This window comes from Lissotriton helveticus, chromosome 2_1 (assembly GCF_964261635.1).
Source record: "Lissotriton helveticus chromosome 2_1, aLisHel1.1, whole genome shotgun sequence".
In the NCBI taxonomy this organism is placed as follows: Eukaryota; Metazoa; Chordata; class Amphibia; order Caudata; family Salamandridae; genus Lissotriton; species Lissotriton helveticus.
In genome coordinates, this window is record NC_136059.1 from 1,389,499,147 (window position 1) to 1,389,521,670 (window position 22,524).

Consider the following 22,524-nt stretch of genomic DNA (forward strand, 5'->3'; position numbering starts at 1 on the left):
GCCAGCCCCAAGGGATGGGGGCCATAAGTGGCCACAGGAGGAGGGCAAGGCAGCCCCCCTGCTAATATATTTTTTTCTAAAAATGCCCATGCCATGGGGGATGGGGTCCGCGGGGCAGAGTATGGCCTCAGGAGGGGGGCCATGGGGTCCCCTTCCAAATATTTTAAATAAAAAATAATTGGGGGCAGGCCCTGGGGGATGGGGTCCCCAGGGCCCTTAAATGATAAAATAGAAGGGGGCTACACAGCCCCCCTTCTTCAAAAAAAATATTTTTTTTAAAATGGAATCACGGCCGGAAGCCACGCCCCCTTATTGCACCAGGCGCGTTTGCATAGGGGGAACAAATTCACCTTGAATACTGGGGGTCCCTGGGGGTGAACTAGCCCACCAAGTACCTCTAGCATGTTCCAGGGGGCTGCGTTGCAGAGAGGTGTTCTGAGGCCACGCCCCTTTTTACACCTCTCTGCAAAGCAGCTCTGTGGCGGTTACTGGAGGTAGCTTGTGGGCTAGTTGCACCCCAGGGACCCTCAGCATTCAAGGGGAGTTAATCCCCCAACTTAAAATGCGCCACAGGGCGCATTTGCACAGTGGTGAAGGGAGGGGGCGGGGCCTGAGTACACATATGTGCAAACATGCCCTGTGGTGTGGTTTAAGTTGGGGACTTAATTCCTTGTCAATACTGAGGGTCCCTGGGGGCTAACTAGCCACCAGGTGCCTCTAGTAAGCGCCACGGAGCTGCGTTGCAGAGTGCAGTAAAATGGGGCATGGCCTCTGAACACCTCTCTGCAACACAGCCCCCTAGCGCATACTAGAGGTACCAGGTGGGCTAGTTGTCCCCCAGGGGACCTCAGGATTTAAGGGCACTTAATCCCGCAACTTAAAACTCGCCACAGGGCGTGTTTGCACATATGTCATCTCAGGCCCCGTCCCCTTTCTTCACCATTGTACAAATATTCCTCTAAAATCAGCCGAACTACGAATTCCGATTTACTCACCTGTTATCAGGAGAGAACCCAGTGCGGAATCTTTTAGCCCAGCACTGACCCTCAAAAGTAATTCTAAGCATACTTACAGTAACTTGTATTTCCTTCCATAGGAATCTATTGTGTGGTTTTCAACAGAAAAGTTTTTGTGTTGATTTTTGAAACGTACAAATATTCCTCTAAAATCAGCCGAACTACGAATTCCGATTTACTCACCTGTTATCAGGAGTGACCTCAGTGCTGCTTCTTTTAGCCCAGCACTGACCCTGAAAAGTAATTCTAACCATACTTACCAGTAACTTGTATTTCCTTCCATAGGAATCCATTGTCTGGTTTTCACCAGAAAAGTTTCCAAGTGTCTATTTTCACAAACTACAAATATTCCTAAAAAATCGCCTGTATGACTTAAAAGCATTCTTTCAACTGTTTACAGGAGATGCACCAGTGCTGGATTCAGGATCCACCACTGAGTACGAAAAAGTAACAATAACACTACTTACCTGCTAAGTCCATTTTCTTCCATAGGGTAACATTGAGTGGTTTCACTTGGAAATTCTTTTAAGTGTGGAGTTTTGGAACTTTAAAATATTCACCTAAAATCAGCCAAACAACGAATTCCGATTTACTCACCTGTTATCAGGAGCGAACCCAGTGCTGCACCTTTTAGCCCAGCACTGACCCTGAAAAGTAATTCTAACCATACTTACCAGTAACTTGAGTTTCCTTCCATAGGAATCCATTGTATGATTTGCATCAGAAAAGTTTCTGTGTTGATTTTCAGAAACTGCAAATAATCCTTACAAATCGCCTGTATGACTAAAATGCATTCTTTAAATTGTTTACAGGAGATGCACCCGGGCCGGATCCAGAATCCAACCCTGAGTTAGAAAAAGTAACGATATCACTACTTACCTGCCAAGTGAATTTCATCTCATAGGATAACATTGGTGATTCTAGGGGAAAACGTTTTTAAGTGTCAACTTTGAAAATACAATAATATTCCTTAAAAATCACTACTGTAACCAAAACACTTTTAATCAACTGTTTACTGGAGATGTCCCAGGACTGAATCTAGGATCCATTCCTGTGGTTAGAAAAGTAATCCAAAAAGTAACTAATTGCATTTAACTAGAAATTCACATTCACCTCAATGTTGCATTGTGTCTGAAAGTGTGTTGCGCATTACAACAACTATAACTACTGTACTTAGAAGACTATTGCCTATTTGCAAAGTATTTAAACTAAAGTAATTCATTCTGAGAAAGTATATACTGTAATGTAATCTATAATGTAAATTTAATATAATTAAAAAAATTTAAGTATCTAAAAATAAATTGTTTTAAAAAATGTGGAAAATCAGTATAAAAAAAATTAAAAATAACAATTAATACATTTAAAAATTGTCATTTACAAAACCTTTGAAATTCACTGAAAAACCATAGGTTTCAGACATGTTATAGTTATGAATTAGCATTTAAAAAAACATTTAAATTCACTGAAAAAACCATAGGTTTCAGACAAGTTATAGTTAGGAATTAGCATTTAAAAAACCTTAGAAATTCACTGAAAAAAACCAAAGGTTTCAGACCATTTTTAGTTAGGAATTACCATTTAAAAAAACCTTAGAAATTCACTGAAAAAAACATAGGTTTTAGGGGTGTTATAGTTAGCTAGACATTTCACTCGTATAAAACCTTTGAAATTCCCCCGTTATAGTTAGTTGTACTAACTATAACTCGCACGCCCGCAATCCACTGCTGATGATGTCACACATTACATCATTCATGACATGGTCAGTAACATCACTGATGACATCTCAAATTACATCACTGCTGACATCACTGATGACAAAAAAGTGAAGACAATAAAAAGGGGGCAGGGTAGGAATACCCTGACCCCCAAGACTTGGTGTTGGGGTTCTGATGGACCCTGGCAGGGCAAAAAAGCCCTGGGTACCACCACCTTTACACTGCATCATTTTATTAATGGAGGGAGGGCAGCATTGGACTCAAATGAGCAGAAGGGACCACATCCTCACCTGGGCATTATTTAATTAATAGAGGGGGCCAAGCCAAACTCCTTACTGGACTATTACAAGGCCTGGTGACCACTACCTCCCTGGGGCTACATTAACAATATTGCAGGGGGGCCGCACAGACCCCTGTGTCCCTGGAACCACCACCTCCCCGTGGCCAAATAATATTTTAAAGTGGGAGGGGAGCATGCGGCTGTGGGTGATGTCATCAGTGGTGTCATTTGAGATCACATCAGTGATATCAATGGAAATGCCATGAGTGATATAATATGTGAGTTCATACGCAGTGCAATATGGGGGCGAAAGTTATAGTTAGCTCAGGTATCTATTATTGCTGAATTTCGCTGGTTTTGTACGAGTGAAATCTGACCCTAACAATAACGTCCCTGTAACCTTTGTTTTTTTCTGACAATTTTCCAAGGGTTTTTGTTTAATTTTATTTCCGAACAAAAATGTCTCTGTATTCTTTGTTTTTCTCAGTGAATTTCCATGGTTTTCAATGCCCTCTCCTAAGTCTGACATCCCTGTGATTTTATTTTTATAGTTTATAGATTGCACTACGATTAGGCCCAAAAGTTCAATTCACTAATATTTTTTTTCACAAGTTTATACATTCATTTTAGTCACACTTTCATTCTTAATATTTTCGAAGACTTTCTATAAATGCGATGCACAATGTCCTTCTATTCTTAAATTAATTCAAAAAACAATTCAATTCATCTAAAAACGTCAGAGGATTTGTGATGGATCCACCGACAAATAAGGGGTCTGCCAGTTATATTGTACACATTCAATACTTGAACAAAAACACATTTAATACAAGCATATGCTATTTCAATTGCTATAAGTGCATCAGTGCCTGTGAGTGGTGTGTGAATGGCTGTGTGATTGACTGTATGGGTGTGTGAGTGGCTAAATGGGTGTGTGAGTGACTGTGTGGTTGTGTAAGTGAGTGTGGGGGTACCTGTGTGGGTGTGTGGGTAGATGTGTGAGTGGGTGTGTGGGTGTGTGACTGGATCTAGAAGTGGGTGTGTGAGTGGTTGTGTGGGTGTATAAGTGGTATATGAGTGGGTTTGTGAGTGGCTGTGTGGGTCTGCAAGTAGGCAAGTGAGTGGTTTTGTGAGTGGAAGTGGGAGCAGCTGGGCATGTAAATGACTTTGTGACTAATTGTGTTGGGGTGTAAGTGGTTATATGAGTGGCTATGTGAGTGTGTGAGTGCGTGTGTAAGTAGCTGTGTGGATCTGTGAGTTGGTGTGCGAGTGGTTTTGAGGGTCTGTGAGTGGGTATGTGGGTAGCTGTGTGGATGTGTGAGTGGTTGTGTGGGTCTGTACGTTGGTGTGTGAGTGAGTGTGTGAGTAGGTGTGTGGGTCTGCAAGCGGGTGTTTTTGATTTTTTAATTGGCATCTGGGTCCGCAAATCAGACAGAATTTGTGAGGATGAGGGTGGATCCAGGTGGATTTGCAGATATTCACTTGCTAAAAAACATTTTTGAGTGATTTCTTGCCCATGAGGAATGTTTCACAGCCCCCTCCATTGAGTCCCATCTTGTCAGGATACCTGTAGCCTGACCCCTTCTATCACTTTTACATTTTATTTTCTCACTTAGGAACAGTGTCCTGATGAACAAAAGGGCAGCTACAACTTTCCTCCCCGATTGTGTCCAGCCAATACTGGCACTGCTGTTGGTGCGATGGTTCCACAGTAGATCCGCTTCTCTAGATTTACCATATATCCTTTTTCTTTTGTAACTCCAAAACTGTAAAACAGATTTACATCAAATTACAAAAAGCACTCTTTTTGGACCAAGATCTAACATTCTGACAAATTTGGTCCAATTCCTTTTAGCGGTTCAGTCTGTAGTCATATCAGAAATTCCTATGGGAAATTGCATGGGAAAATGCATTTTGTAACCCCTGCTTTTTCTCGGCCTCTGCTTGATGGTTCCCCCCAAATGTTTCTAGACAACAGCTGAAGTGACTGACTGACAAACAAATTTTGGAAATTTCGTGAAGATTTGTCCAACGGCGTGAAAGTTACTAGTAAAACAAAAATGCTGGAAACTAGGTCCTAGCTATAACTACTTACTGGTGACTGCCAGAAGGCAATATATAAAATTATATTCAAAACGATCAAACTATCTATCAAACATAAAATAAAACCTAAATTAGTGTTTACCATAAAAGGATATAACTGATAAAAAAAATTCAAACTAAAACTAAACTGTCCAAAAAACACAGCCAATTAACAACCATAACCAATAATATCACACAAACAATTAAATCAACAGTATAAAAGTCAGACTAATTTATCAGCTAAATACTTCAAAAACAACAAACACTGCAAGATGATTAAACTCTGCTGGATTCTCTAACCAGACCAAGTAAGTAAAACTTATATTTAAGCTAAAACGTACCTGTAAATATCATTAAAATTGTGAAATAGCAAATAATTAACAAAACATTTTCCAGCTTCTATTATTGTGCAGGTATTCCCTAAACAAAAGACCAGGACTTCAAAATGTGATAACCTGCCTAAAAACACATATATCACAAACCAGCAAAAAGATGTAACAAAGTAAGTATACATATATTATTAAAAATATAAACTCACGCCAATAGCATGTAAAAATAAACCTAATGTTCTCACTCTCTACAAACTACTAACAAATAAACATTTAAAATGCAAATATGGAGTTCAGGGCAAATGTGCTGCTGCCAAGGCTGTATAGTGGTAGGAAGCTTTATTTTATAGAGGGGTTTGTCAGTTGATCATGGATTGGCTGATGTATGGGATTAGTTAAAAGCACCCGATCCTGTGTATCCGTATTTTTGTTATCCCCATAAGAAATTTGTATGATTGGACTACTTTCAAATCTCAGCGGGACTGGTAAGGAAAAGTAGGGCTTGAAAGAAATTCAGGGTATATTTTAGACCACAATCCTTTTGTCTTGGAAATTCTGGTGGAGGGTATAACCAGACCGGCCCAAAATTGGACTTTTGACAGGAAACTGATCCTTAATTTTCAATATATTGAGCACATGAGAAGATGGCTATGAAGCTTTTTGACAATAAACAGAGGTACAGAGATGGATAGTGTAGTCTGGAACTTGTTAAAGGAGGGAATAATGGGCGAGACTTTGAGTTATAGTCTATATAATCAAAGACAGAAAGCCAGGAGGAAGTAAATACAGCACTAAAATCCTTATTCCCTGTTTAAGCAACTGGGCAAGACAAGATACCTTCAGAATTCTACCAAATATTTGATACCGAACTGGTCAGGGATATGGTTTCAACTTTCCTTGGAGTCCAGATAGAGGGGCTGCCTCCATCCTCCAGAGGGGCTACCAATATAGTAATGTTTGAAAAGAAGGGGAACCCTCCATTGAACCGAGGGTCTTCCAGGCCAATTTTGATGATAAACAGCGATGCAAAAAATTATTCTAAAATATTTGCGATGTGCATGGGTAGGGTCATAGCCAGCAGTAGCGGCTTGTGTGCAGGTGGAGTGGTGGAACAGGGCGGGATGATGGACAACAAAGAAAACAAAAAAAGGGAAAAAATACCTGACCTGCAGTCCGCCGATCTTCAGCTTCGAGTCCGTGCTGCAGCACAGGCTCCCAGACTCCCCTGCTGCCAATCCTGATGCGGCTCTCATGCTGCTGTCAGCATTAAATCAGCATCAGAATTGGCCTTAATTTGTGCTCCCAGAGAGACTCGGAGCTTGTGCTTGCTGTCTATAGCCCGCAATGCAGCTCCGGTTGGGGCCAGCTCAGTACTCATGTCGGTTTCAACATCCTGAGACAGCCAGCCAAACCAACATGCACACTGCTAAAAGTTCTCACACCTCCCCCCTGTGACTACCCCCGTGTTTTCCCTGCCCCAAGGCTTTGCCTGGTCTTTAGAACTAGAAAAATAAAACTACAATAAACCCACTTATTATTGTTTTATTTTTCAAGTTTTGAGAATGGTGGGGGGTGACGCTCCTCCGCCGATAGATCAAGAGGGCAATTGCAATGCTTGATTTAGCTGAAGTAACAAGCACCCCAATTTCTATGATCCTGTGTTCTACATAGATCCTTTTATCATTTGGGTGGAGAGGAACCCCTTAATATGACCAACAACAGTGAACAGCATTGACACTAAAATGTTGGCATATGCAGACAACATAGCTCTTTTCACTCCAGATCAAGTGGATGCCCTGGCTGAATTAGAACGAGAGGATGGAATATTTGGGGAGGTAGCAGGTTCCCACCTAAACAAGAGAAAAACTCTAAAATATATATATTTGAGGGATTAATGAAAAGTAGACAGCACAACTTACTTAGGGTAAAGATTAAGGGCCTTATTATGAGTTTGGCTGTCCTGCTGTCAGCCCGCCACTGCTGTGCTGACATGAGGACTGCCAAACCCATTTTGTACCCACCCGCAGGGTAATCCAGATGGGGTGGGCAGTACTTCTGCGGTCTCACAGCGGCGGCTGTGTAAGGCTCATAGGAGAGCCTTAACAGCAGACCACCACTGTGACAGCAACTGCAGCACGTTCCTGCATGCTGTGGTTCACCATGTTGTGCACACATACAGGAATGGGGGTGCAATTGTGCCCCCTCTGCATGCACCCGCAGGCACAGAATCTGTTAGGGCCTCCTTCTTGCATGTTCACCACCCTTTTCATGGCAGACTCTCCACTGTGAGGGTATCATATGCTCGGGCATATTGAGGCTTGTTGCAGACCACCTATGCAGAGGGATACTTGATTCTAGCAGAGCCGGGGGTCTCGTGGTGGTCCAACCGCCACACTCCAAATACGGCAGGAATACCCACAGGGGTGGAGGTGGTCAGACCCCAAATGCGAGTACGGCGTTCCTCACTTGTAATAAGGTCCTAAGGTTAGGATGGAGCGAGTTATCAATATAAATTTCACACCAATGCTGGCAAAGACAGGCAAGACTTAAGGAGGATTAATAACTTGAATCTAATGCTTGTTGAAAGATGTAATTTAATTAAAATAATAATACTCCCCAAAATGTTCAGAGCTATCCTACTGGAAATTAATAAAAAATGGTTTCCGAAGCTTGAGGCCATTTGTGCTAGCTTTTTGTGGCAGTATAAAAGGCCTAGGAGAGCTTTAAGATATATGGTTCTCCCTAGAAGCAGGGGCGGCTAGGCTGTCCCAAACTTTAGATACTACTATTGGCCATGTACACTGCAGCACATGGGGATTCTAATCATATGAAGGCAATATGAGGCCTCAACTCCAACCAGGCCACCATCGACATACGAGTTAACATTGGACTTAGAGACCAAGGGTTGTTTCCTACGGAATTTTGAAAACAGCTACTACAAGAGGGTCAAATTTAAGACAGTGAGGGGGCATTTAAGGCTTGGAGGCAGCTAAGTAAAATAATAGTCTAACAAATTATATTAAGTATACCCGCTGTGGAGGTCATCAATTTTCCATTATATATTTTATTACAAAGTCTGCAAAAGATGGGAATGGGCAGGGATGTTTAGGTTTGGAAACCTACTAAATCAGGGTCAGATGCACTCCTTTAATGAATTCCAGTAAAAATATGGTCTGGCCAAAGATTTATTTTTTAAATATCTACAGATAAGGGCTGTTATATGTCAGCCAGGCATCAATCAACTCTCTGATTGTAAAATCCCAATCATCATGACCATGAACTGGGGAGCGCATATAGGCCAAATGTGGGTGCAGATGCATAGTTGACAGCAGGGTTTAGGAGTAAACATTTCAAGACTGTATTTGATCTGTATTATACACTTGACAATGTTTAGTTGGGGAAAGAGACCTACCTCTTACTGTCATCGATGTGGGGGAGGGGGGACAAGCAGATATAGTTCATATGTTTTATAAATCGACAGGCTTCAAAAGCTTTCTTCCAAGGGATTGGCGCTTTCATAAGTGCTGCACTGGAAGTATGGGTTGAGATCTCACCTCAGTTGGTGCTACTCCAGACATATGGCTGCTTTAGGTCTACAAAAGACAGTTATATTTTACAGTTGTAGCTATAACAGTGGGTCATATGTGGATACCGGCAGCTTGGCTGAGCCCTGAACCTCTAACCATGCACCAATGGCTGTTGAGGCTTCTGTTGTTGTACAATCTTGGAAGTAATTTAAATTAATGAAAAAGCCATAGAGCAAAGACACTTGGGACCTTGATATGGGTGCCGCTGTCAGAATAGGTAGAGAGGTAGCTTGGAGCAAAAGAGTCTGGATATTCTTTCTTTTTACTGCCTTTATCATTTTGTCAAACTGGAGGCAAAATAAGAATATAAGTTAATCTATAGCTAATCAAGGATTTTATTGATTTTTTGATATGCAAATTAAATATGAAAGTTAGAGGGAGAGCACAGCTGGCAGATGCAAATTACTCTCTTTATCTTGGTGTAATTCATGCTATTATTTTTACTTTCTGCTTTGATGCATAGATGTATTATGGCATAAATTGTTATGACTGATAGCTCCAATAAAAAACAAATAAAACAAAACAAAAATGAAAATGATGGTTGTTTTGTTTTACATCAAACAGAAAAGAAATAACCTGCTCCACATTACAACCCCCCAACAGAAAATCTTCAAAGCAATATGAAACATCTAAAAAGAACATACATGTAACTATAAAATATAGAAGTAGTTGGATAATTTTATATGTAAATAACAGATATTTAAACTTAATTTTATTTAATTTATTTACACTATTACACTACTTTCAGATACAATTACATTAAAGCTACATATATCATTCCAGAAAGGAAAGCAGTTACTAAGTCAGATGACCTACACCTACAAACAAGAAAGTACGTCATTAGAAAATGTGAACTGGTAATGTACTGAATATTATTTTAATACATGCTGTGGGAGGAGTATAGACTAAAATTAAAAAATTAACTAATCACACTACATCTTAAACAATTTTTAAGAAACTGTTAGACACTAAAGGGATGACATTTACTATTCCCATTCCAATTTAAACCAATTTAGGGAAATGAACCAGAAAAGAAATAACCTGCTCCACATTACAACCCCCCAACAGAAAATCTTCAAAGCAATATGAAACATCTAAAAAGAACATACATGTAACTATAAAATATAGAAGTAGTTGGATAATTTTATATGTAAATAACAGATATTTAAACTTAATTTTATTTAATTTATTTACACTATTACACTACTTTCAGATACAATTACATTAAAGCTACATATATCATTCCAGAAAGGAAAGCAGTTACTAAGTCAGATGACCTACACCTACAAACAAGAAAGTACGTCATTAGAAAATGTGAACTGGTAATGTACTGAATATTATTTTAATACATGCTGTGGGAGGAGTATAGACTAAAATTAAAAAATTAACTAATCACACTACATCTTAAACAATTTTTAAGAAACTGTTAGACACTAAAGGGATGACATTTACTATTCCCATTCCAATTTAAACCAATTTAGGGAAATGTGTTGGGCACTTAAAGGGTGTCATTTATTATTCCATTTCTAATCTAAACCAATTTGAGGAAGGTGTTCGACACTAAACTGGTGACATTTACTATTTCCACTCCAATCTATACCAATTTGAAGAAGGTTTTGTAAACTAAAGAGTTGACATTTAATATTCCAACTAAAATCTAAACAATTGTTTGGGAGTTGTTAACACTAAAAGGATAACATTTACTATTCCCACTCTAATCCAAACCAATTTGGGGAATGTGTTGGGCAGTTAAGGGGTGACATTTACTAATATCACTCCAATATTTATCAATTTTAAAAAGTTGTTGAACACTAAAGGGGTGACATTTACTATTTCCACTCCAAACTAATCAGTTTTCGGGAAGGTAGGGAACACAAAAAGCATAATATTTACTATTCCCACTACAGCCTAATCGAGATTGGAGAAGGTGTTGGGCCATAAAAGAGTAACATTTACAATTCCCACTTCAATCTAAACCAATCTGGGGAAGTTGATGGGCACTAAGGGAACCATTATGTTTTTGGTGATCCATGGACCGTTTGACTCATGGGGGCATAGTGGTGACGGTCTCCCAACTGTCCTATTATGAGACGGGCAGTCAGACCGCCTCAGCCCTGCCACAGCCGCTAGGGAACCCCTATTCCCTGGTGGTGTTGTGGCGGTGTAGAGGCATCAGTATGCTTGGCGGGACTGCTGCAGTCATGCCAAACATAGTAGGAGTTTCCTTTCCGCAAGGGTTTTCATGGCGCTTCCTCTTCGATGAAAACCCTGGCAGAGAGGAAAAAAGGAGGCCCTACAGGGCCCTCTGGTGCCTCTGCATCCCGTGGGTGCACACAGTAGGGCACAACATGTGCCCCCCTACGTGCACGCACACCAGTTCCTGCACAGCATGGACTTTTCAGTCCATGCCATGCAGGAAATGTTTTTGGCATGCCATTTGTCAATTTATAAAGCTTTATTCGACATTTGTCATAAAAGCATTCACCTAACCCTATACAATAAATACTACATATAAAAATACTTCTAAAAATACATATTAAACATTAGATGTCGAATAATACATAGTAAAAAGTACATCGAAATTACAACACATTATTACATTTAAAAATAACATTCCTCTAAGTTAAAAAACAAAGGACAATAGTCCATGTCGCAAAAGCAAGATTAAGGATATTCATAATTTCATTATAATGCAATAGCCGTTAATGATCGGGTACGGATTAGCCATGACCAAGCCAAAAATTTTGCTACTCCAATCACAAACAATGTTGAGCAATCTGTTTCGAGTATCCTAAGGGCTTCGGAATGGCTTCGAGTACCCAACTTTGAGCACACCGGGTTTAACCACTTACGTCTAGGGGACAAGTACAGTGGACAACAAAACAAGAAATGGGAGATGTGTTCAGTTTCTTCATTACAATGGTGACAATTCTCATCCCATGCCGGGGACCAATGCTTCTTGAACGCATTCAAAGGTAGTGTACCAATGCGAAATTGAAAATAAAGTTTTCTATCGTATGGTTTTTCAATTAGGTCCCAAAAAGGTTCATAAGAGGGGTACATTTTTGTATTTAAAAAGCGAGATGTTAGATTTACGCTTGTGCTGTCACTAAACATTGTAAAATATACCATTTCCCAATATAGATCTTTTAGCTTTTCCTTAGTAGGGAAGCAAGCTAAGTCTTTGTTGTCCCATAAGTAGTCCAATTTCAATTTTGTAAGGAGCCCCCGTAACTCCCTTAACCATGGGATAGTATGGAAACGATCAAATTTGATGACATCCATCAATGCTGCTGCATAGTGGCTTAATTCTGGGGTCACCATAACTCGTCTCCAATATAGGAGGGGCCGGAGCCTCGCTATATCCTCAACAGATTTTCTTCCCAGGTCTAATTTTAACGGGATTGTTGGTGTGCTTTGGGGGACCATTGCGATCCCTCTTAAAAACCTATTTTCTGCTCGGCCCAGATCACTCAAGTTTGAAAAACCCCATAGTTCAGAACCATATAAACAAGCCCCCAGGACTTTCATGGAATAAATTTCCATCACACAGTTTACAGGCTTTGTTAGTGAGGTACGGTGTTTTAACGAAATAGCACCTGCTAGCTGTCTAAACTTTAGTAGAGTTGTGGTTATGTGTTGCTTCCAGCTCATGTTTTCTTGCAGAGTGATACCTAGGTATGAAAAAGAGTCCACTCTTTCTAATGGAGTTCCTTTGTATTTTATTACACCCTTAAAAGAGGACTGCAGATTGAGGCACATGAATTTCGTTTTAGTGGTGTTTAATTCTAGGCCCCTTTCATCACAATATACACCAAAGGCATCAACTACTTTTTGTAACCCACTAGGGGTGCGGGAAAGTAAAAGTGTGTCGTCCGCAAACATGAGGACTGGCACACGGGAGCCGGCTATTACAGGGGCGTCACTAGCAATCTTCTCTAAGTGTTCAACGATACCATTTATATAAATAGAGAAGAGGGTTGGCGCTAGGACACACCCTTGTCTCACCCCACGTTCAACCGGAAAGGGATCAGTTACCTCTCCTTGTTTGCCCCATCGTATCCTTGCAAAATTATTTTCGTGTAGGCGAACAAGGAGTGTGAGCAGTTCCTGGTTTAGGCCTGCGTCCGCCAAGGTCTGCCAGAGTTTTTCCCTGGGGACCAGGTCGAAAGCGGCTTTTAGATCTACAAAAACTGCGTACAATGTCCCCTTCTTCAAGATGACATTTCTCCAATAGATTGTTAGGAAATGGAGGACTTGGTCGACGCTACTAGTTAGGGGCCTGAACCCAGCTTGATAAGATGACAGAATGTTGTTTTCGTCGATCCATTGTTGCAGTTTATTTTGCAGTAATCGGCCCATTAGCTTTTGCGCTGTATCAATCAGGCTAATGGGTCTATAGTTTTTAGCCAGGGATCGGTCACCTTTCTTATATATGGGAATTATTTCGGCTCCCTTCCATGAGGCAGGCACTTTCCCTCCCATAGCCACTGCATTAGCCAGCATTGTAAAGTAGCTGCACCAGGACTTCCGATCAGATAGGAAAATATCAGCCGGAATTCCATCCATGCCTGGGGCTTTCCCCCCTGCTACACAATCCAGTACAATACTCACGTCCCTCTCAACAAATAAAGGTGCTTTGTAGTAAACTTGTGGAGGAAGACTAACATTATTAAACATGGGGTTACAGGCATACTGTGGTTGAAAGTATTCTATCCAACTGTTTTTTGCGATATTATTAGCAGGCTGGGGTGCTATGCCACCCTTTGCCCATTTTACTGAAGCCCAGAAGCGCTTAGAATCCTTGGAAGCACATACCTCCTTGAGTTCTCGCCAGCAATCCTCGTCCCAACGCTTCTTTGCTAATTTTTGAACCTGTCTATATTGGTTTCTTGCCAGCCTTACTACTTCTGGCCTTCCTGATCTTAGTTCCCTGCTAAGATTATCTCGTGCTGCCCTACAGCTCTTGTCATACCACCCTTTAGGTTCTTGGGCTTTCTTTATTTTATTTGTGGATATTTTTTTAAGAAAAAAACTTTGGATTCTAGAAAAAAGTATCTCATGGGCAGCCATCATATAGTCAATGAAATCAGTCTGTCCATAATGAGACTTAATCTTAGCAACTTCGCCCACCACTACTTTCTTTAGGGTTTCTATTTTAGCAATATCTTCTAGGAGCATACTCCACTTCAAATATCGGGTGTTATTTGAGCTTACAAGGTCCCGCGTGACCATGTGATCCTCTATAGGATGTTCGGGATTGTCGTGGTAGGTGTGTAGCGTCAGGCACAATGGATTATGATCACTTTCAATCTTATCTTTCACTTCCATATCTACCAATTTATCCCAGGCCCTTACATCCAGGAGTATATAATCTATCCTACTGGCCGACCGGCCATTATCAAAGGTATTTTTCCCCATAGAATCTGACAATGCCTGGCCATTGGCTGCTCTAAGTCCTCTAGAAAGACAAAAACTTTTCAGTTGGATTGCTATCGTGCTCCATTTCCTAATTGCTGGGATATCTAGTTGGGGGATTCCCCACTTGGTATCCTCATCTTCAGCCAGGATCTTATCCTCCTCACCCAAGGGTTCAAAGGTAGTGTTAAAATCCCCGCCTATTATTATATGGGTAGGGTCTGGTAGCAATTCAATATGATTCTCAAGGCACTTTAGGGTCTCTGATGGTTTACCCCTGGCAACTCCCCTCTAATAGAGATTGAACAGGGCTAATTGTTGACCATTTTGCCAGGTAATATCGAGTGCTAAAATGTCGTTTGAGGGTATAGACCTTTGTTTAACCGAACAATTCAGAGTTTGGCGTACCCAAATTAACAGGCCCCCCGAGGGACGTCCCACTCGATTTCTTAGTGCCGGGACGTAAAAGTTCAGATACCCTTGCCTGAAAATTGGTGTAAGCGACCAAGTTTCTTGGAACATGACAATGTCGTAATAGTTAGTAAAGTCGACCCAGTCTGGGATGTTTAGTTTATTAATAATTCCAGCTATGTTCCATGAAATAATTGATAATTTCGGTTTAGCCTTTTGGGGGTATGTCTGATCAATATCAGGGGTTTTTAATATTTCTGTAGGATCTATTCCTAGTATTACATTATTACTCAATGTTGGTGGCATCTCAATTTCCTCCAATATCCTTTTCTGTTCCACCTGGACCCTATTTACTTCTTCTAAGACGGAGGTACGAAATACATCTGGGGCTAGTGTAGATTCGTCTAGCATGAAAGTCTTGACATGTCCTTGGCCCAACTGCGTATCTAGGATAACGGGGGAGGCACATGCGAGTCAATCGCACTCATTTAGATCAGTTAACACAGAATATTGGTTGTCCAAGTTTAGCCCCCACTCGCATACTGGATTAGACCTGGCCTTTCTATTTCCCACAACAGTCCATTTTGTTCTTAATATGCTCGGTTTGGCTACTAGACCTCTTCTGCTATAGAAGAAATCCAGTGTCAGTGGAACTATTTCAGCTGTCCTACGTTGTGGGGGGAGGATGTTCCGTAGGACGTCAGGCAGGACTTCAGGGCCCTTAAAATTCAAGACCACACAGTCCCCTTGAAATTTCTTCGCCTTAGTGCCTATCCACCTAACCCTTCTTGCTGTAAGCAGATCGTCAGATAGTTTTTCCTTGCCCCAGGGAGTTATGTGCATATTACTACTGAGCCACTGAAGAGCCTTGTTTCTTAAGAAATCTGGTGACTCGATCTGTCCAATTTTCAGCAAGGGTGTGTTTGCTAATACTAAAATAAGGGGCGAGGCTTCAACAATTAGTTCAACTGGGGCAGTTTCTGGGTTTAGAATCTCAGGGATGGTATTGCCCACTAGTTGGGCTGCATCTGGAACTAGGGCCATATCAGGAATATTATCGAGCATGGAGCTGGCTTGTTGGACTTGCTCAGAAGGAGCTTGTAGGCCAGTATTCATGTTCACCCCGAGTGATTTTCCCGCAGTCTCCAGTTGTTCAAATTTAGTTACTACTAGATTTGATATTTCTCCCACCCCCTCGTTAGTTTTCCTTAACAGGGACTCCAGCTTGTTGACCTTATTAGCTAATTGGTCAACTTTTGATATTAGGGGTTTCATTAATCCTAATAGTTTGGACTCTAATGTACCCATAAGCTTATTTAAGAGGGTGTCCTCCCCTTCTTCATTTTCATACTCTTCTACCCTTATCCCATCCTCCGTCCCTTTCTTTGTTCGTCTAGGTGGGGTTGCGGGTTTGTTTTTACAAGAACGTAGGCCACCTCTTCTAGGAGGTGCCTTTGTAATCCCTTTTTTGACTCTTGGAGCGGGGACCGGTGTGGGAGGGGTGTTGCTCTCTATAACTAGCTCCTCAATTGTTACAGATTTATCGTGATCTTCTAAATTGATTAGATCTGTAAAGGGGTCAAGTTGTTGGCCAGTAGAGGCCATGGATACGTCAATTGCTGGGTGCTCATTTGGGACCTCAATAAGATCGGTGAAAATGAGATCATCAGCGGTAGACTGAGTTACCCCTGATTGATTGATTTGAGCACAAGGTGGCGAATCCCCGATGCCCAAGGAGGACCTCCGATTATTATTAATTTTTGACACAACCTGGACCAGGTAATTGTGCATTGTATTCGCCGGGGTGACAGGCGTTTTTTGCTTGGACATAGTGTGCAAACAATAATTAGCAGCGAGACCCTGTAGATTTATATAACAATAATAGACTGGTTACACTATGGATATAGGTGTGTTTTACCTTGCCAATGTTCAGTTTAGGAGATGGAAGTAAGAAGGGTGGCCCAGTCCAGTCTCTCACTGTCTAGAACGGGCTAAAACGGGCCCGCCCTTGGCCCGGGCTTCGCCCGGCGTCCCGCGAGACGGGGGTGTCGCGCAATTTGTACGCCTCCTGGCGCGTGGATGGCGCGGCGTGTGCCGCTTTGGCTGATGGGAGTTGTGGTTCTGGCAATCCCCCTCGGACCGCGCTCCGCTCGCCTACAGGGCTCAGATGACACCAGAGCCGGGCAGCGGGAGGCGGGAAGAGGACTGGCAAAGTTTGTTGGGATCCAAAGGTTCTCTCCAGCGAACAGGCGATAAGGCAGGTAGGCGGCAGAGATTTCCGCTTCAAAGGGCTTCCCACCCCTCGACCGGGGTGTCGCGCAATTTGTACGCCTCCTGGCGCGTGGATGGCGCGGCGTGCGCCGCTTTGGCTGATGGGAGTTGTGGTTCTGGCAATCCCCCTCGGACCGCGCTCCGCTCGCCTACAGGGCTCAGATGACACCAGAGCCGGGCAGCGGGAGGCGGGAAGAGGACTGGCAAAGTTTGTTGGGATCCAAAGGTTCTCTCCAGCGAACAGGCGATAAGGCAGGTAGGCGGCAGAGATTTCCGCTTCAAAGGGCTTCCCACCCCTCGACCGGGGTGTCGCGCAATTTGTACGCCTCCTGGCGCGTGGATGGCGCGGCGTGCGCCGCTTTGGCTGATGGGAGTTGTGGTTCTGGCAATCCCCCTCGGACCGCGCTCCGCTCGCCTACAGGGCTCAGATGACACCAGAGCCGGGCAGCGGGAGGCGGGAAGAGGACTGGCAAAGTTTGTTGGGATCCAAAGGTTCTCTCCAGCGAACAGGCGATAAGGCAGGTAGGCGGCAGAGATTTCCGCTTCAAAGGGCATGCCCATTGCAGTGCCTGTTTTTAGAGGCACCAACATGGGAACGTAAAAAAAAGCCCGCCAGTCAGGAGGAAACTCCTAATCTGCCTGGCGGCTCGACAACTGCTTTGGTGGTTCACGGCAGGGCAGACCCGGTGCCGCACCACCAAAGTCATAATCAGGCACTCAAGGGTTGACATTTGCTGTTCCCACATCAATCTAAACCAATTTGATGAAGGTGCTGGCCATTAAACAAGTGACATTTACTGTTCCCACTCCAATCTAAGCAAATTTTGGGAAGGTTTTGGACACTAAAGGGTCTGAAGGTTACTATTTCCACTGCAATCTAAAACATTTTATGCCAGGTGCTACAGATTAATTCTATACACAATCAATACTCCATACTCACACATAATTTTTCATCTATAAAAATCCCAAACATTTATGTAAAAAAAAAAACTAAAAACATATGTCTCCTCATATTAAAGATTACTAAACTTTGAACCATAAAATAAAAAATTAAACCATATTCCAAAATTAAGTATCATAAAACACATGTTTAAAACAAAATTGATAAAAACATATGTTTATAATTACATAATAATTGTCAAAATAGATAAACTTACATTTTAATTTTGACAGTCGTTTTAAAAAATTATAAAATTCAAAAGTTTTATCTAAAATATTCAAAATTATTTTACTTAATTACATTCAATTTGATTGTATTTTCAATACATTTTTATGTATTAAAAATGTATTTCAATATATTCAATAACATATTGTTTAATTTAAATATAATTACTATATTCTAGATAATTATACATTATTATTTGTACAATATTATTAATCTAACAAAAGAATTTTACAATATTAATTTTATATCATTAAAATAATTAACATTACATTTACATTAAAATATACAGTTTTTAAAAATCCCTCCACCCAATATCCCACTCTTAGAAAAATAGTACATCCATTATTTGTAAACATTAATACAAAGAAAAATACAAATTTCAATATTTTTTTAATTAATAAATGTTATTACTAGCTCATAAAATAAAACAAATATATAAACATATAGAATCATACTACAAAAAATTACATACAAAATAACAATTACAAACAATATTGCACACAACTATATTTTCTAAATCTATATTTTTACCATGATATTAAAAACAACACATAGAACGATTTTGTTACTTAGATATTCCTGTCAATGATATTTTTACCATCCCAATATTCTTGACATGATATTTTTGTATCACAATATTTTTTATTCAATATTTTGTCCAAACACTCCAATGTGGTAATACTGTACCTGGAGTTGTAAAAGACTTTTGTTATTTTTCATCTCAACATGGATTGCACTGTGCTAATCCTATATATAAAGACTTTGATGTAAACATGGCAAAAGACTTTGACCTTTTCCAGCTTAGCGTGGATGCCACTGTGCTAATCCTATATGTAAAACATCGCTAGAAAAACATATACATACATATGTGTGTGTGTATATAGATATATAATCAATTAACAATTTAAAACATTAACCAATTACAAAACACACACAAATATATGTATGTTTATTAAATTCTGACCGCTTCAAAGTGTAACACTTTTCTCAATACTGTTTAGGTTGGAGCGGGATGAATAAATCTGAACCCTTCAGAGTGAAACATGTTTTCCCAATATTGTTAAGATTGGAGTGGGAATAGTACATCCTACTCCCTTCAGAGTCAAACACTGTTGACTTAGACTTGAGTAAGAATAGCAAGGTTGACCACTGTAAGATCCAACACTTTTCACAGTTTTGCTTAGATTGGCATGGACATAGTAAATCTCATCCTTCTAGAGTCTTAAACTTTCCCCCGTGTTGTTTGGGTGAAGTTTGAATATAAACAATTTAATGTAATGAATTGTTGTAATTGTGTATATAAATATTAATAAGCACTTTTCCATTGTTAAATAATAAATAGAGACCAAGTTTGGTATTTAACTTATTTAAGTCTTTGTAAATATACTTAAAAAAAACTTTTATTGATTTTCATCCCCGTGCTACAGCATTGTGCACACCATTGACAAGCAAAACACAAAATCAGACAGATACATATTCAGATCAATCAGAAATAAATACAAAATAATTCTAATGGATTTCTATGGAATACCTTCAGCACGATGTAACAAAGCATAGTTATTCTTCTACTAAACCCAGTTTATATAAGACCAAATAAATAGTCCTATATACAGAATTACATATTTCATTACATTTGGTAAAGTGCTGGATAAAAGTGCAAATGCATGATGTAAAAGCTAGACATAAGTATATTACCTCATTTCAAGTGTTTTGAAATAAAGAGCATTTGTCTAATGTCCCACCAACCTAAAGGCAAGATATTTACCGCACTACAGCTGAAATAGCAGTTCCTCTCAGCATCCCAGGTAAAAAGGGAGGGCTGTAAAGTGTTCAAGTGTATACCCTGATACATACATCCATGAATACGTTTTTTTATAGCAGCATATCCATGTGGTGCAGAAGCAGCTTCACCATCAAATCATTATTAATCCCTTACAGGTAACTCTGGGCCCACAGGTTGGAAGGAAATTGTTATATCAATTACCTGGCACTTCTGCATCCTAATGTACCATCAGGTTCTCCATTCAATTAGTTACTGAAGACCAAATCCTATCTCCCCTGCGTTTCTTCCTGCATCCCTTAAGCCTATAGAGATTTATTTCCATATTGTATATAGCCATGAATCTTGATCTCCACACTGAAAATGTTATAGGGTCTGGTTTCAACCAGGCTGATTCAATGCAGAGCAGAGCTACAGTCATAGTATTAAATAACAGTTATAGGGCCAGATGTACGACCTTTTTTAGCTGTCGCAAACGGAAAATCGGACCATTTGCGACTGCTAAAAAGGGTTGTGATATGTACAAACCCTATTTTGGTGAGTCAGTAATCTATTACCGACTCACCAAATAGGGTTTACAAGTCGCTCTTAGGAAGGGCATCCCTTCCTCTTAGCTAGTCGCACTGGTATGTACGATTGTTTTGCAACACCAAATGGAGTCGCAAAACACCTGCAGTTACCACCTACTTCAAGTAGGTGGTAAGCTATTCACAAACGGGAAGGGGTCCCCAGGGGACCCATTCCCCTTTGTGTTGGGCAGCAAAAACATTTTTTAAGACCAGTCAATGGTCCCACAGACCACTGTCTACTTTGAAAAAATAAAACAGAAATGCATCCTGGTTTCCTTTAAGGGAAAACCGGGCTGCACAAAAAAAAATGAAAATGCTTTCTTTTAAAAAGGAGTCACAGATATAGTGGTCTACTGACCCCAGCAGGCCACCATCCCTGTGAGTGCTGGCCATTCACAATGGGCCGCAAATTGCACCCTGCCTCATGAATATTGATGAAGCAGGTAATTTGCGACCCCATTGTGAATCGCTAAATGTGTCTTAGACACACTAGTACGTTCCATTTAGCAGATTGCAAAAAGTTGTAATTTGCGACTTGCAAAATGGAACGGTCGTACATCTGGCCCAAGATTCCCTCTTTAATATTACGTTATCTTTTGCATCAACCACCACAGACAGTAACATCATTAATGGAATGACATAAATCTGCCCTTTGGTGATATTTCCATATCTTTTGCAACAGAGGCTCTAGCCTAGGGCATTTAAAGAACATATGGATTATTTCCATCTGCTCTGAGCCACAATGATTGCATCTACCATTTGCGCTGTCTCCCAACTTACAACTTTAGCCAGAGTATAACATAGATTAAAAATCGTCTTGAAGTGTTGGCTTCTCAACTGCCATTAATAAAACTTTGTGATATAGGGACTCATTAGGATTAAGGGTGGGTGGCGAACTCTGCTCTGCCAGCAGGAGCAGAATTTTGCCAACTCAGTGCTCCGCTGGGCAAGTGGAATTCAACAAAATCTCTGACACCGCAACGTGGTGGAGTTGTCCCTGTCACCCACCCCTGGCATGGCTGTCCTACTCCTCCTGGCTGTCTCCTCGTTGGTACAAAACCCCTACACTGTACGTCATTGGAGGACTGCACATGCACGCGTGAACACATGTGCAGTCCTCCAAAGACGTACAGAGTAGAGCTTTAGCACTGACGAGGAGAGGAGACAGCCAGGAGGGGGAGGACAACCCGGGTACAGTGGAGAAAGCACAAGGTAAGCCAAGCAGGTGGCAGTCTGGGGGACAGGAACCCTCCTGATCTGCTGCCTGCATCATGCTGCATGCAGGTTAGGGCGAGGTGGAATTCCACGGAGTTTTCTGGGAACTCTGTGGAATTCAGCATAGTGACACTCTGCCAACTGCGACCGCACCTGATTAGGATAGCAGTAGGACCTTCGTCCGACCGATATCCATTCGAAAAAAGGGATCACCCTACTACAAGTCGGTGGTCCTGAAGTCAGAATAAGGATGCGACAGCCACCATGACGGTCCCAGTGTCTATTTTATGTAAAAAGGAACAAAGCTGGCCATCGATATATAGGTAGATAACTGTCATAATACCTTTCTGTCTCCAGCTTTCCATCACTGCCCCTTGAAAGATAGATGGTAACAGAGGCGAGGTAGACGTGGTTGTATAGAAGTTGATCTTAAAAATCTTTAATCGGCGTTTAATGTGTTTCCATACCTTATATGCTGCATTTAAAGCCTTAAATCTGTTTTCCTTATAATAGCTAGGTTCTATTTATCTAGTCAAATAACCTTTTGCTTAAATTACCAACACCATTTCTTATATTGTTGGGGTTTCTGCTGCACTTATTCCTTATGATCTACCTGCTGTAACATGCATTTCCAGTAGTATAAGGTAAAATTAGGGACCATCCACCTTGTGATCTTGGCAGGGTCCTAT